Source organism: Lingula anatina, chromosome 4, assembly GCF_051362555.1.
Source record: "Lingula anatina isolate TDL-2025a chromosome 4, LinAna3.0, whole genome shotgun sequence".
Classification (NCBI taxonomy): domain Eukaryota; kingdom Metazoa; phylum Brachiopoda; class Lingulata; order Lingulida; family Lingulidae; genus Lingula; species Lingula anatina.
In genome coordinates, this window is record NC_141770.1 from 2137572 (window position 1) to 2155023 (window position 17452).

Consider the following 17452-nt stretch of genomic DNA (forward strand, 5'->3'; position numbering starts at 1 on the left):
GCTTCTTAAAAGAAGTGCCTTTTTATTCCATAATCTGACTGAAGTTGTTCATGTTTTTGTTGTCAAGCAAAGAAGACCACCAGCCTCAGCCTAAGGCATTCCTTTCAATAAAATCATTAATTATGTTGTCTTTCATATGTTCTGTACTATACCGCGACTACCATATCTATCTTTAAAATGTCTCGACTTCTGTATGGATACAAATGAACAATTCAAAAATAAAAATGCTAACTCTTTTCCATACATTAAAACTTAAGAAAAGTTATAATATAGGGACACGTGTGGAAATCAATTATGTTAAAAAATTCGATGACGTCAACATTAATATTCATCTAAACGCCTATTGGTAGTTTCTATTCCACCTCAGTAGAAATTAAATGAGCTTGAGAACTATAAAAGTCCCTACACCGACGACAGGTGAGATATCTAGTTACCGACATGATGGATCGACACCTTATTTCCCTGGCCGTGGCCATACTGCTGGTCTCTGTTGGGCCTGGCACGATGGTAGATGCCGCACTCACTCCTGATGAGATTGAAGACGGGCTAGCACCATACGAAGGCAACACCGCACATATACCAGTATCTGGCCAATACAGCCTTGACAGTAAGTAGACATAACTAATATTGATAGAGTGTGAGCGTGATGGCTGACAAGAAAACCAACGTACATTTCTCTCGCTACATCACTTTTTGCCGTCATTGCGACGAGACATTGGATGACAATGCTACTGTAAAATATTCGCTATATTATGTAAATGAACCATCATATCTTTGGTTATTATGGTCATAAGGGTGTATCCTGTAGGCATTGATCTGATACTTTCAAAGTATCAAACGTGAGTGCAAGTAGTTTAAATAGTTTTTTCATACCATAGGTCAAATACTTCAAGGAGTTCGTGTTTACATGTATGTTGGGCGGAATAGAAAGCAAAAGAGTGACTAGACTTGTTGGCACCCTTCGCGTTTATTGTATTGTCCAAAGCTTGAAACTCTCTGTTCTCTTAGTTAGGAATAGCACGTGTTGGGGACGAGGTGATGTACGTCCGTACGCTGGACGGTCTGAAGTTCCCCTACAACACCCCTATTACTAGACTTGGCGTTATGGTCATGCCTTGGATGTTTCTTCCTTGGTGGGTGGTTACGACCCAAGAATTGTTTGATGGAGGTCCAAAAACGCGCATCGATGAAGTCTACGTTAAGTGTTCAGGCGAATACTTTAGGGCTGAATTAGGTCCAACTGTGGCATTATGGGTGAGTCTTTTTCCCAATATAGTTTTCATTCCAGTGAACACATTTTGCATTAAGCTGCATAATATGTGCACCGTATCCACTGATGTTCCTTTCTGTCTCTCTCGTCAGGAATTTTATGCACAAAAATTTAGAGCTATGACAATAGTATTTTGTTTACTATGCACATGCATATTGTTCTCAATACTAATTGATGTATTCCATTGTGCTATACTAACATGGTTCTTTGCATTTTGTTTCCAGCATTGGGCCGGGGCAGGGTGGGTTCCAATTCCACCACCTTTCGACTTTGCCGGAGGAGCTGTTACCGTGGGTTTTTTTGCGGCCAGCGGTTACAGTATATCTTGTCATGCCGTTCCAATGACTGTTTATGTCGCTCTGCACTCTGTTTGGATAACCATGACCCCCTTACACTCCGCCGCTAATTTAGGAATACGTGGTATTTGCGGAGACTACAATGGCTTTCCACAAAACGACTTTTTTATTCTACAGCCGCTTGTCCTTCCGCCATGGAAACCTCTCTTAGTACCTGTACCTTAATAAAGATAATCAAAACATGGACACTGACAAGGGTAAACGAGACTTGAATACGTACGGACAAACAAAACACGAAGGTAAACACAGACAACTAACTGGACTGAATTCCATAAGGATGCCGACAATGAGTTCTGAAAATGGGAAACGCAAACTGCAGTTTCACTTCTCTTTCTTTATTTACATTATTGATGATTGGGCTATATGGTAAGGATTTTAGTTTACTATATTTAGTGGCTTTCGATGCAGATAATTCTCCGATAACTGAATTCCATAAGAATACGGACAATTAGGACTGAAAATGGGGAACGCATACTGCAGTTTCACTTATTTTTTAAATTTTATTGAACATTATATATGTAGGATTTGGATTTCAGTTTACCATTTAGAAACTTGTTCAGGTAACTTTGTCGCTGACGTATTCTGTATTTATTCAATTTTAACAGTAGACAGTAAACATGGTGCTTAAGGTCAGATTTTTTTGTGAAGACATGTGGCTGTGTATTTATTTCGTGTATTATTTTTGATGGTATTTTTGATGTAACGTAAACGTCAGTACTATCTTTCCGGGTACATAGTTAAGATTGACATTTACCCAACAAACAAATCCGACATATTTGTGTTTTGATAGAGATATTTAGAGATGCTAATTGCAAATTACAAATACCAGTAACGAGTGAATAATGATATTAATGTATGGGTGTTTTCATTTCCATCATGTTGCTTTGCTTCATTCTTAATTTAGATATTTCTGTAAACTATTTTTCGCTTCTATTAGTATGGTTGTTCAGTTTTCTAAAATGGCTATTTAATTTAATTATAAAATACATTCTTAATAGTTAATAAGAAATCAATTCTATTTTGATTGTGCATTTTTAATCCGAGTGGACTTTATTAATATTCAAATATATTCATATATGTTAGAGGCAATAATTGTAGAATTCAACATATTACAACGAACGGTCTATAATTATGCGATTTATATCAATTATGGCTCTTAGCTTTGCTTCTGAATAAAGGGTGAAAAAGATTACTGTATATTTATTGTCTTTGTTTGATAATATTTGAATGGTTAAGAAGCCATACAGTAGTGTTAGAATGATAGAAATGCTAACTATCCTTTACATTATCAAGCAAACTGTCCTTCAGAGACGCCGCCAAAGCTCTGATTACCAAAATGACCATAAGCCACCGGGTCAAAAACAGTATTTTAAAACTTCTAATAAAAAGCGATATATACGTGGGTCAAAGGAACCCCGTAGGGTTAAATGTTGCCATTCGTGGATATCCCAGGGAAATGTTGGCACAGTGGCAGGGTCCAAAGGTTCAAAATTATGTGGCTTGGGGCTCACAGAGGTCCATATCCTTAACCATTTTACTGGTGCATCCGCCAATGCCCTGAATAATTAACAAGGCAGCAAAGCTGTCAAATGTACAGACAAAAACCAGAAAATAAAAACGCAGGAAATAGGATACTGTCAATTCTGATGAACTAATGTATTATGCTTACTGTAACTGCATAGCCAACATCAAATTCTAATTCTGCATAACATTGGATTAGGATGAAAGTTAAATGCGTATCAAGCATTAGACTGAGTTCCCATACCTAGATCAATCTAACAGGATCAATCCAACTCCAAGGGGTTTCTCACTAAATTGCTTTCAGCTTGAGAGTCTTAGGATTCTGGCATGCCAGTTTCAGTAGACGTGACAGACAGCTAAGCCACTTACATTGATTGCAATTTAGCGAGAATTCCCATGGAGATAGATCGATCCACAGTTAGTATGATAGGGTCTGGAAATAGTCCCTAAGGTGTCAGGCTGATAAGAGTTAAACTTTGGAAATGCCAGAATGAGGTACAGTGAAAATTACACAAAAAATTGCTTAAACTCATTAAAAAAATATATATCTATACATATATATATAATTTATTATTTTTTGGGGGGGCTGTATGTCAATCCTAAGAATCATTCTTGACTCCTAAGAATCATTAACTTAACAAAATACAGAAAATGTTACAAAGTAAGAGTACAGGGCTCCTGGCAGATGGGAGTGATAAGTCACAACTTGAAAATGCCAGTATAGCACTCTATAAACCTGCATTGCTTTCAAAACAGAAAACAATCACACTGGTTTTCAAACACAAGCTGCACTTCTGTCTTATGAAACTTTTCAGTAAGTTTCAGTATCGTAGGTAACATGGTTTTGCCTTAATCGCTATCCTGGCAGCAGTGTCCAAAATAGGGTTTTCTTCAACTTTCATGCAATAAAACATAATACTTAACAGCATAATGACCATCAAATTTTTTATAAAAAATAAAAATAAAAGTATCATGAATATTCAGAAAATGTGATTTGGGAAGGTCTTCAAGGCCATGGAAGTTCAGAGTCACACTTTCAAAATGCCAAAACGTAAACAAGAGATAACTGTACTGAAATGATTTTCTTTCCATTTTCAACACCTTCTTTAAAACAAAATAATCAATAAACTGTCATTTTTAAATATTCAACTAGGAAAATTGTTGACATAGGAAAAATATCAATAGAACAATTTTCAATGTCCAATTTGCTCCATTTGCAGATGCTGAACATAGTGAACGATTAAATCTGACAAACTGCAATGATGAGTTCCTTTCCATTCATGATACTTTATTACACAATGCACAATAACAGGTTTACCGTCATTTTTATATAATCAACTAACAATATTGTTAAGAAGCAGAAAATGTCAAAACAACACTTTTACATATCTTATTAGTTCCATAATGAGACTGTTAACATGCCTAAGAATTAACCCTCAAGTGACCGAGTGGGGTCATTTACGACCCCAGCCATATGATTTAATGTGCCATCTCTTTATTTTTTATTCGAATTTTCTTCCCTTGCATGAGTTTGTCAGTCTACTTTTCCTACACACTTTCACAGTTTTTTGTAGGGATCAACCAATTAGTGTGGCGTATACATCAAAAACTCTTGTGGGGTCATTTATGACCCCAAAGCGAAGCATTTGTTTTTACATATTAGTTTTAAAATTTTATTCAAATGTTTTGCCCAAGCAACACTGACAGGCAAATGTCACATGCATGTGCTTCATGCAACCAGCCAGTGTGCCCAAAACAGGCACAAATAAGTGGTTTGTGAAGATTGTGCTTGAAGTGTTACTAATAGTGCATCGCTGAATCTAATTTCAGTACTTTTGTTGGAACTTGTTCTCATAACTGGGTCTCTCATTTTGACGGTTACAATTTTCGGGTATTTCTGAAATCTAAATAATTCTGTCAATATCATATTATACATATATTAACAAATTGTTTGTGTGGATTTTGTTTCATACACAGCTGGTGTAGTAACATACATGTAGGTTGATTGAATGTGTTCTGAGTAGTACGACTTCCTTACCAGCATTAGGGTATTCCCTACTCAGCAAGTCAGCTAATTATTCTTATTGAAGTTAGCAGGATGCTATCTCAACATAAATCAAAATATTTTTACTCAAAGTAATTTTGTAATGTACTTTTTTCATTTAGTGTGGCAAATAAAAAGAGAAATATTTCTGCAAGTGGAAACTGACAATGACTGTCTAAATGCCGGTGTATGTTGTTCTTAAAATCTGTGCTTGGTTATTTCATGCAATAAAAGTATTATTAACAAATACTTATTACTTTAGATCATTATAAAATACTTGTCTTAAATCCTGGGAGTAGTATAGGTGTGATAAACCCTCAACAGCCTTTTATAATAAGGATCCCTGTACAGAGCACAATGGGGTCATAGATGACCCCACTTGGTCATTTCAGTCAGTAAAATAGCTTGGTCTCTTGAGGGTTAAATCTGAAGAAATAACAATTATATACAAAAATACAGAAAATGCACAGCACTTCTGGTGGATGGGAGTTAAAAATCACATCTTGAAGATGCTAGTGTTTGAAAAATAATTTAAAAAAAATTTTAATAAAACGTAAAAAATTCCAATAAAGCTGCTATTCAAACTTTTAATCTAGCTGTATTAACTTGATATTAATAACCCCACCAAGTTTGAGAAAAATAAAGCACTGTTATTCATCTATAGCATGTTGGCATAACACATTTTTTGTTGTAAATTTATTTGCAATGTTAAACACCATTTATCTGCATAATTATCACCAAATCCTAATTTTGTGACACAGTTAACAGAGCTAAACCTATGGGACTTTACAGGGAAATCTCAAGGAGTGTTTTATGTAATCTCATTTAATGGCCAATAGAAAATTAATTACTAGGCAAGACTTTATAGACCTTAATTTAATTAGGGATCACCCAAGGGACAATTTCATACAGTACCATCATATAGCACAAAGGTGTTATAGGTGTTGCATACATGCTGAAAAAAGTGAAAAAAACAGCATAACTACCCTAAAAATGACCCGATCATGCTGATTTTCAAACTTGACCTGCGTATTATAAATATTCATTAGTTCTGCAAGTTTCAAGCCAAAAGGTAAAATGGTTTTCCACTTATCATGTTATCAGTGTTGCATATGTGCTGAAAAAAGTGAAAAACAGCATAACTTCCTTAAAAATGACCCGATCATGCTGATTTTCAAACTTGACCTGCGTATTATGAATATTCATCAGTTCTGTAAGTTTGAAACCAAAAGGTAAAATGGTTTTCCACTTATCGTGTTATCGGTGCTGCATATATGCTAAAAAAAGTGAAAAAAAAAACAGCATAACTAACCTAAAAATGACCCAATCATGCTGATTTACAAACTTGACCTGCGTATTATGAATATTCATTAGTTCTGCAAGTTTCAAGCAAAAAGGTAAAATGATTTTTCACTTATCATGTTATCAGTGTTGTATATATGCTGAAAAAAGTGAAAAACAGCATAACTTCCATAAAAATGACCCGATCATGCTGATTTTCGAACTTGACCTGCGTATTATGAATATTCAGCAGTTCTGTAGGTTTCAAGGCAAAATGTAAAATGGTTTTCCACTTATCGTGTTATCGGTGCTGCATACATGCTGAAACAAGACAGCACTGTTCTGCAATGGGTTTACTTCTATTTTTAAAACCCTTTTTTAACATAAAACAAAATAAACAGTTTACTACCATTTGTATATGATCAACTAAGAAAATTGATGAGATGGGAAAAATATCAATAGAACAGTGTTAAATGTCCAATTTCCTCCATTCTGAGATTCTGAAGATAGTAGATGATTGAATCTGACAAACTGCAATGATATGAGTTTATTTCCATTTTTGACACTTTATAACATAATACACAATAACAAGTTTATCATCATTTTTACATAATCAACTAACAATGTTATAAAGATGCAGGAAATGTCAAACAAACACTTTTACATATCTTATTAGTTCAATAATGAGACTGTTAACATGCCTAACAATTGAATCTGAGGAAATGTGAAAAAACAGCATAACTTCTAAAATAATGGCCCGATTATGCTGATTTTCGCACTCATCCTATGTTTTAGTAAGATTGACCAGTCCTGTTAGTATAATGACAATTTCCCCATCTGTTTTTCTTATATTGTGTTATCAGTGCTGCATATATGCTGAAAAAAGTGAAAAAACAGCATAACTTCCCTAAAAATGGCCCGATCATGCTGATTTTCGAACTTGACCTGCGTATTATGAATATTCATCAGTTCTGTAAGTTTCAAGCGAAAAGGTAAAACGGTTTTTCACTTATTGTGTTATCGGTGTTGCATATATGCTGAAAAAAGTGAAAAAACAGCATAACTTCCATAAAATTGACCCGATAGCTCTGATTTTCGAACTTGACCTGCGTATTATGAATATTCATCAGTTCTGTAAGTTTCAAGCCAAAAGGTAAAATGGTATTTCACTTATCGTGTTATCGGTGTTGCATATATGCTGAAAAAAGTGAAAAAACAGCGTAACTTCCCTAAAAATGACCCGATCATGCTGATTTTCGAACTTGACCTGCGGATTATGAATATTCATCAGTTTTGTAAGTTTCAAGCCCAAAATTAAATTGGTTTTCCACTTATCGTGTTATCAGTGCTGCATATATGCTGAAAAAAGTGAAAAAACAGCATAACTTCCCTAAAATTGAACCGATAATGCTGATTTTCGAACTTGACCTGCGTATTATGAATATTCATCAGTTCTGTAAGTTTCAAGCCAAAAGCAAAAACGGTTTTCCACTTATCGTGTTATCGGTAAAAGTGCACGACGGCGACGACGGCGACGACGGCGACGACGACAGACGCAGATGACGGCTATATGTACAGACACATCTGTGTCTGTACATAAAAAGGGTTTCTTGTGATCTATTTAGCCTCAAGAATAAAAGGTAGCAAACCAAACGCTTCATCCCTGATGGATTACTGCGTAATATTTTCTTGTAACTTTGAGAGACGTAATAAAGCAACATAGTTTTGCTTTAGTTATTGCATTCCGTTTCTTCTGAAGATTGTAATTACTGTTTAGGAAGTAAGGTACAACATGCATATGTTAAATTCGGTGTTATAAGCAAGCTTTTAACCACGCTATAATTTGTATTTGGAATTCCCAGAATTGTGTCAGTATACCTGTATGTTAGTTGTAGTCTATTTCCTGTCTTTGAGTAGCTAGGGGGGCAAGTTTTGGAATTGTTACTAACAGAGGATGAAAGGTTTCAGTGTTTTTCACAAAATACTACAGTCAACTGCATCTTCAACGCCTATAATTCTGAGATAGTGATTTGGTGCTAATATTCTCTTTGAAATTTGTTATTGAAACCAGAAAAGTTTAGTATCTAAACAATATTGGAAAGGAATGTTATCCAGGGCTTTCCATCTTTCAAAAGTGGTAGGTTCATTCAAAATGAGTTCTCATTTCACATTGCATTCGTCTTCTTCAGTTCATTTGAATTAAAATATCATAAGAAGCTCCCCTCCCTTTTATTTTAATAATTTTAATAACCATTTTAGTTGGGTTGGTATTAGAGGGATCTCAATTTTTACCCGTAATTTATCAATATTCATTTGTTTTTGAAATGTTTTAACTGCACATAGCACACTTGTGAAAGTAACATAATTGGTTAAATTATCGTAGATTTTCTTGAACTGGTCATGTGTTAAGTAATTCCCCTCTGTATCAATCAAATTATTTATGTTTTCCAATTTATTTCATTTTTTATACTAAAGACTAAAGGAAAAAATAAGAGCATATTGAGTTGTTGTGCATGACTCCTGAGCCTTGCAATTTTAGGGAATTGATAGTCTTTAACGTTGGGAACTTTTATACCCCCATTTGAGAAAGATTGTGCCTTTCAACATTACGTTTTACCCTAATAACTTTTTCATTCCATAAAAAAATTGAATCACATTTTTTTGTATTTTATCTACGTATTCGTTTGGTATTGACTATGCAGATAATATATGTGTAACATTTAGGAGAGTGAAATTTTTGAAAACAGTATTTCTCACCAAGCCTGTCAGTGAGTGACAAGACCAACTGTTCATAGTTCTGTTCATGTCTTAAAATTTCTCTTTTTTTAGATTTTCTCCACCATTTATTGTAAATTTGTCAAGAAATCTATTTCAAGCCAGTTTAATTTTTTTTTTTTTCCTATGTAGTTCAAACATGTTTGAGAATTCTTCTAAAAACCTAAGTGTATTTCTTAAACTTTTTTCAGCTCATTCAGTTTCATCATAGGCATTTATTTTTATGCATTCTGTATTTTCTTCTCTTTATAACATAACACTAAGTAACTCCGCAGAGAGTATATGACGACTTAAAAAAAAACAGGCAGCAAACCAGGACACAAAACGAGTCATTTAGAAAGGCTTTATCTATGGAACAGATTCTTCAAAACCAAACAATTCAAAAGTTTTAAGGGTGTTGTTACCCGTTGTTACCATCAAAATACCGAAAATGAGTTTTTTCCTGCATCTAATCATTCAATAATTCATCTAACTTTGTGCTTATTTAAAACAATGAAAAAACAGTGTGACATTATATGATAAACCCCCAATCAATTGAATTTAAAGCCTTTACGAAATTGATTTGCATAAACAGGTGCCTCATGTGTTTCACAATATTCGAGTTAATCGAAAATAATTCGTGCATTCTCCCCCAATTTATCTGCCCGTCATAAATTGATTTTGGTCTTCCACCTCTTGGTTTGTACATCCAAGTCCTTACTTTCATTAATGTTCGTATTTTCAAATACAATTTAAATTTAAAAAAATTAGATCAAGCCATTTAATATACCTGTTATTCGTCCCCTCCCTCAGTGATTAACGAGTAGCTTAATTTACTTTCAACGACCAAACGGAATGACATTTCTGTTTTAGTCATTGCATTCCGCTTCTTCTGTAGAGTTTATTTAATGTAGGGGAGCTGAGGTAAAATATGATGGAAATAGCAAAGACGTCGCACTGAATGAATTGATTGAGCCGGAAAGAGCCAGAAAGCTTTCATTTGTGCTAAACGTTAAATATAAAAAAAAAAAAAAAAAAAAAAAAAAAAAAAAAAAAAAAAAACAAAGGCTGAATAATGAAATATTTTTTCTTCCTACGTTCTATGAAGTTCAAGATTAAATGCAACTCACCTGCCAATTTTCATTTAAATAACGTTTCGGAGGCAGTAAGGTAATTTCAAAGCAATGTAATATTTTAGAATGTGATAAGCCTATTAATACCCTAAATATGTGTTATTTATTTAGCATTTCAAAATGACCATATAATTTCCTCTGTTAGACTTTCTTCATCTGTCTTCCACCTCTTAAGTTGCACAATGCAAAGTCCTAAATTTCAGTATCGTTTGGAGATTGGGCTCAGGGACAACAGGTGTAGTATTAATACTTCAAAGGTCCATAATCTAGACCATGGAATAAGTTGCGTCAGACTATTAGAACGCACCTCTCACTGCACACATTTGTATTACAATTAACAGATTTAATGTGATTTTTATCATCGCATGTAGGACATAAGAGAATAATAGACCTTTTAATTCCTGTTACCGTTCATCCCCCACACCCTGCGAACACCAATTTAGAAATGGTGGGGGTCGGGTCAGGCTTTTTTCCCAGCTCTGGGACTGGGAATGAGGCGTAAATGCGCACGCAAGGGGTGTATAGTGTATTACCGTATTTTTAGATATTCAATATTTAATAATGTGAATGACCAGGGAAGCTTCTGTTTTGAACATGAATCCCACAGTGCCCGAGTTGTAAAACCGGTTTCTTGTGATCCATCTAACTGCAAGAATTAAAAAAGAAGGAAAACTTAGCAACTGCTGCATTTCTGGAATATTATTGTGTAATTTTTATAGAAACATCATTTCAATTATCATTGCAATACATGCAATTCCAAAGTAATTTTGAGATTTGTAATTAATCAAAACAATTACTTAAAAGGAGTCAGCAATAAAACCATTTGCCCATATCCCATTCACTCTATTATGATTGACGAGTGCAAAATCCACTTTCAACGACCATATGTTGCCATTCCTGTTTAAGTCATTGCATTGATTTTCAAAATGTTTTATCTATTGTCTAGAATCTGAGGTAAAATATGATGGAAATAGCAAAGACGTGTAAAGGGATTGAGTCAAAAAGCTTTCATTGTGGTTAACGATGAAATAAAACCCTCAAAGGCTAAAGAATTAAGTATTTTTTCTAATTTTCTATCAAATTCGAGATAAATTGAACCTTACGTGTCAAACGGAATGCTGCATTTATGGAAAATCAACATTTAAGTTTCATTTAAATCACGTTTAGGAAACCTTTCAAGTGAGTTTAGAATATGACAAGCCTATAAATAATTAAAAAAATATTGTTTTTCAAAGTGGTTTTTAAATTTCCTCTGTCAGTATTTCTACATCCGTCTTCCACCTCTTAATATGCATAACCCTAAGTCCTCACTTTCATTATCGTTTTTATTTTCAAATACAATTAAAATTAACATCACAATTAAAAATTGTTTCAAATCAAGCCATAAGTTATCTGTTACCGTGTTAACCTATTTGTGGTTAGGGGCAAATTTACCTGTAGCGAGAGAGATCTTGTATTTTAATACTTTAAAAAACTTTGACATTTCTATATTTCACGTTTTTTTCGGAAATTCTGGGCAGGAAAATGTAACAGCGAATAAAAATTCAACAAGCTGAAAGTATTGGGTTTGTAATCAATGTTTGTAGTATAAATACTTGAAAGGTCCATACAGAATTTATCCTGATAAGAGGGTAAAAGTGACCACCTTTGTACATGAAAAAAAAATGAATGAATGAAAAAATGATACCAAATTAAAACCAAGGTATTCCACTTTTTACCCTAGGTTCTAGATTTACGTATTGCCAGCTCCATGTAAGAATAGCAGACGTTAATTGTGATGGTCCCTACTTTATAAAGAGATCCATGCTATAGAGACCCTCTACACATAGGGTGGGCTTGACCCAGCCCACTTCTAATGGGTATGAAAGTACATATTGCACAACTTAGATCATTGTGCAAATGCCCGCTTTTATATCTATTTTGCATAAAAAGTAAAATAAAAGGCTCCATTACACACACCCTAGTTTTGTACCGACCTTCTGCACCAGCATTATATGGTAAAGGAATGTATTTTTTCCAAAATGCTACTAAATGCCTTCCGATGTCAAGGAGATCAGCGAAAACCTATTGACTTGGTAAATAGTCCAAACAAGAGACCACTGTAGAGCCGCATTTTGCAACCGACCGCATTTTGCAACCGGTTGCAAAATGCGTTCAGTTGCAAAATGCGGTCCTACTAAGTAGAGCCGCATTTTGCAACTGAACGCATTTTGCAACTGCAACGCATTTTGCAACCAAAGAAAATCGTGAAAACGCATTTTGCAACTGCAACGCATTTTGCAACCAGGATTTTTTTCTAAGTCCCTGAAACAGCTTGAAGTACGAGACAGGTAGAAATGAAGTTGGGACGGGTTTGCTTCGACTATGTATGCTGAAACTGGCCAGGCTGCCCCTGGGGTGGACGAAAATATAAAACTCATTGCACATTGTAATTTCCTAAACCATTAGAGTTAGGAACTCTAAACGTTAATAATTATAAACATTTTGTTAGGCATGTGCATGGGACTTCGGATTTTTTTTTTTAATTGGGGGTGTGGCCGTCCCTAGGGTGGTTGATAGTTCTTTTTACTTCGTATTTTTCTCCTATCTACCCTTATATCTTAAGAATTGGGAAATAAAAAAGTTGGGGATTAATACACTATCGTAAGAAATGTGCATGGGCACTTCGGAAATTTATTGTGACATGGGTGTGGTTGTCCCTGGGGGTGGTTGATTCTAATTTTACAACGTATTTTCTGCTATCTGCCCATTGTATCGGCCATTTGAGTTAAAGCATGAAACGTAGCTACAGTATAATTTGGGACGTTGAATGGCATTTAATTTTTTTGACTGAGGGTGTGGTCCTGGGGGTGGTTGAATACAATTAGACGTTGTATTTTCTGCTATCTACCTTTAGACCATATAATTCAGGAACGGAAGGCTATGGGAATTGAAAACATGTCTTTAGGGATATGGATCCTTCTCGGGTATTGATGGGTGTGGCCGTCCCTGGGGGTGGTTGATTCTATTTTTTGCACCGTTACTTCTACTACATGTATCTACCCTTAGAGTTAGGAACATGAAATGTTGGGGATTGATAATGAATGTACATGGGTTTTTGAGGAATGTAGAGAACAGCAGCGGCGCACATAGCACTAAACGCACTTACAGTCGTAGGCATGAATATAGGTCAAGGAATCCAGTTAAAGCTGTCCTTTCGACCCATGCCAACCATAAGGCCCTACACACTCAGAAATCCTGGCGTTAAACTAGCCGTTGTGTTTTATATGTTAATTAATCATAAATAGTAATTAGCATGTGTGTTGCTCTACAGAGGCTATGCCTGAAAGTACATGTATATGGGGTCTTGCATGGGTTTTTAATTAACTTGACCTATATTCAAGCATACCGCTGAAGGTCTGTTATTAAGTGCCGTCTGCTGCGTTCTTTGTATTCCCCTTCCTTCTTAACTCAAAGACAGCTTTCAGATTCATACATCCTACTAGCTGGGTCGGTCCAACTTTGCAGGGGATCTCACTTAAGTGCAATCAGTGGAATCAGCTTAATTGTCTGACGTACCACCAATAACCCCATCCCCTGAGGGACAATCACACCCAAAGTCACACTAAAATTCCCCTGTACCCATGCACCAAAGACTCGTGCTCCTAACTCGAATGGTCGAGAAGGAGATGAAAGAAATTACGGTGAAAATATTACAGTCAAGTAACTATCCCCAGGGACGGCCACTCCCCAAGTGACTAAAAAGTCCAATGTGCCCGAGCACATCTCTAACGATCTCAACCACCCCCAGGGACAGCTACACCCCAAGTCACAAAAAATCTGGAGTGCCCACGCACATTTCTGACGATGGTATTAATCCCCAACGCTTTTATTTCCTAATTCTAAAGATATAAGGGTAGATAACAGAAAATACAATGTAAAAATACAATCAACCACCCCTAGGGACGGCCACACCCCTATGTGCATGCCTAACAATATCTTTTTTACTCCCTGACGTTTTAACCTCCTAACTCTAATGGTTTAGGAAATTACAATGTGAAATAAGTTTTATATTATCGTCCACCCCAGGGGCAGCCTGGCCTGTTTCAGCATACATAGTCGAAGCAAACCCGCCCCCACCCCAATTATACCGTAGCCTACCTGTCTCGTACTTCAAGCTGTTTCAGGGACTTAGAAAAAAATCCTGGTTGCAAAATGCGTTGCAGTTGCAAAATGCGTTTTCACGATTTTCTTTGGTTGCAAAATGCGTTGCAGTTGCAAAATGCGTTTTCACGATTTTCTTTGGTTGCAAAATGCGTTGCAGTTGCAAAATGCGTTCAGTTGCAAAATGCGGCTCTACTTAGTAGGACCGCATTTTGCAACTGAACGCATTTTGCAACCGGTTGCAAAATGCGGTCGGTTGCAAAATGCGGCTCTACACCACTAGCTTATAATTATATAATAACCAGACGTTTACCAGATAAAGCAAGCTAGCCACTATACTGATGAGCATCTGCTAGATGGCCAGCTTGGAATTAGTGTATGTCAGAATGCACCTAATTTAATCAGAGCCAAAATGCAATTAACAAATCTGCAGGTAGCACACATCTAGACACCAGTACACATTATGGATTTTGATCTCCCATAGCAAAACTAGACCCATCAATGGCTGGTACTGTCAGTGTAAAGTAGGAGCCTGGGCAGTTGAAAGTTGTGCACATATCACGTCAGTCCTGTGGTATATGGAGATTACCAAAAGGCAGGGATGCAATCGAAAATTATGTTGTGGAAAAGGCTGCTTGTATGCCTCATATTTACCAACATAAAGTGATGACAGTATAAGCGAGATCGAAAAAGTCTTGGAAAGTACATACGATTGATTATCTATTGTTTCTTAAACATTTTATTCTCATCTTTTTATATTTTGTATAATGTAACTATTACAGTTACCATTCGTAGGATAAAATTGGCAGGATACATCATTCGACTACCAATTGAGATGCAACCAAATTCTAAAACTGCTATGACTTGGGTACTACCGGGAGGCAAGCACAAATTTAAATAATTCACAAATCAAAATATCTTCTCAAAAGGATTCACTGATTAAACTGGATTTTTACAGAACTGTCGGGAAAATACAATAGAGACATAATTGTAAAAATCATCTAAGATCACGCCCCTCTTTCTTGTTCCTAATAATACATTATAAGTACAATGCTTGTAAAAATAGAACTCAGCCACTCTTTTTACCGATAGCTGAATAGATTGGGGGAGAATAAAAACAAGTAAATATGTAGCGGGTAGCAGGTTAATTGCTTCATTTAATATCAATTTTATTCTTAATCATGCTTTATGTTGCGATTTCTGACCAATTCATTATTTGCTTAAACTGTTTATGGCGCCGTCATATCTTTAAATTCCCATTAAAAATTGCTAACTTTCTTTTCCGTCTCATTAATGTATATTTCTCTCAATATTATGCAAACGACTCCAGAGATTATGAAGAGAGTAGGCTGCAAAACCCCTATTTGCCTGTGTAGTTTGGACAAAAACACTAAGATCATAAATATTTAAATGATTTCCCCTACGTTTGTTCTTATTTCTAAAAGGTTTATCAAATGTCGCAAATGAGACGCTGTGTTTATGGAAATGAATGAATGTTTGTTATTTAAGAATTTTATTTAAGAAACTTTATTTACCTAAAATTTTCTCATGAAACCAAAGCAAAAGAATTAAGGAATTTAATATGATGTACGGTCATACTCCATAAAATATGTTTTTAATTCTCAACCTGTTTCTGTTCATGCTTTCTACATCCGCCGTCGCCTTAAAAAATTAAATGACTTTCTCCGTGTTCTGCCAAATTCGAGATTTTATGTATTCTACTTATACGTTCTGTATTTATGGTAAATCATTTTTTAATCATGTAACTGGCATCATTATAATGTTTTTAAAAGGGGTAACTGGTTTTAGAATATGACAAGCCTATAAATACTCCAAAATCTCACTGGAACAACATGAAAATGCAGGCAGCAAACAGCCATATACCTAAAGAAGAGAGGAAGGACCCTACCAGTCACTGGTAAATTAAGAGAGGAGACTAGTTAATGGAGACCCGGATAAATACATGTACAAGCAAATACAAAACACCATAGAGAAATGCAGAAAAGCTAAATAACAATGGCTAGAAGAAGAACGGCGTGGACATGGGTTATCTAATGCTATACCTGGTACTCCAGGTGTCCTATACATATCTACCGTGGACATGGGTTATCTGATGCTATACCTGGTACTCCAGGTGTCCTATAGATATCTACCGTTGACATGGGCTATCTGATGCTATACCTGGTACTCCAGTTGTCCTATAGATATCTACCGTGGACAGGGGTTATCTGATGCTATACCTGGTACTCCAGGTGTCCTATAGATATCTACCGTGGACAGGGGTTATCTGATGCTATACCTGGTACTCCAGGTGTCCTATACATATCTACCGTGGACATGGGTTATCTGATGCTATACCTGGTACTCCAGTTGTCCTATAGATATCTACCGTGGACATGGGTTATCTGATCCCCACTTATAACATGAAAAAACACATGTACAGGGGTATAGAGCAAATAAGATCCTAATTCAGTCTGATTCGATCTGCTCAAGCCTTTTACACCCGCCGTTATATCTTTAAATTATCACAAAAATTGCTAACTTTCTTTTCCATCTCATTAATGTATATTTCTTTCAATATTATGCAAACGACTCCAGAGGTTATGAAGCGAGTAGGCTGCAAAACCCCTATTTGCCTGTATAGTTTGAACATAAAACACTAAGATCATGAAAATTTAAATGATTTCCCCTACGCTTGTTCTTATTTCTAGAAGGTTTATCAAATGTCGCAAATGAGACGCTGTGTTTATGGAAATGAATGAATGTTTATTATTTAAGAATTTTATTTAAGTAACTTTGTTTACCTAGAATTTATTCATGAAACCAATTGCAAAAGAATTAAGGAATTTAATATGATGTACGGTCATACTCCATAAAAACATGTTTTTAATTTTCAACCTGTTTCTGATCTTGCCTCTACATCCGCCGTCGCCTTTTTATTCTCACATAA

The 17452-nt window shown here is 35.5% G+C and overlaps 1 long non-coding RNA gene across 1 annotated transcript; it reads left to right on the top strand.

The window, feature by feature from the left end:
• The first annotated feature begins 415 nt into the window (after window positions 1-415).
• Window positions 416-2815, top strand: LOC147762041 (uncharacterized). The gene is made up of 3 exons (XR_015334059.1): window positions 416-607; window positions 1009-1254; window positions 1495-2815. It is a non-coding gene; the product is annotated as an uncharacterized LOC147762041 (long non-coding RNA).
• The last annotated feature ends 14637 nt before the right edge of the window (window positions 2816-17452 follow it).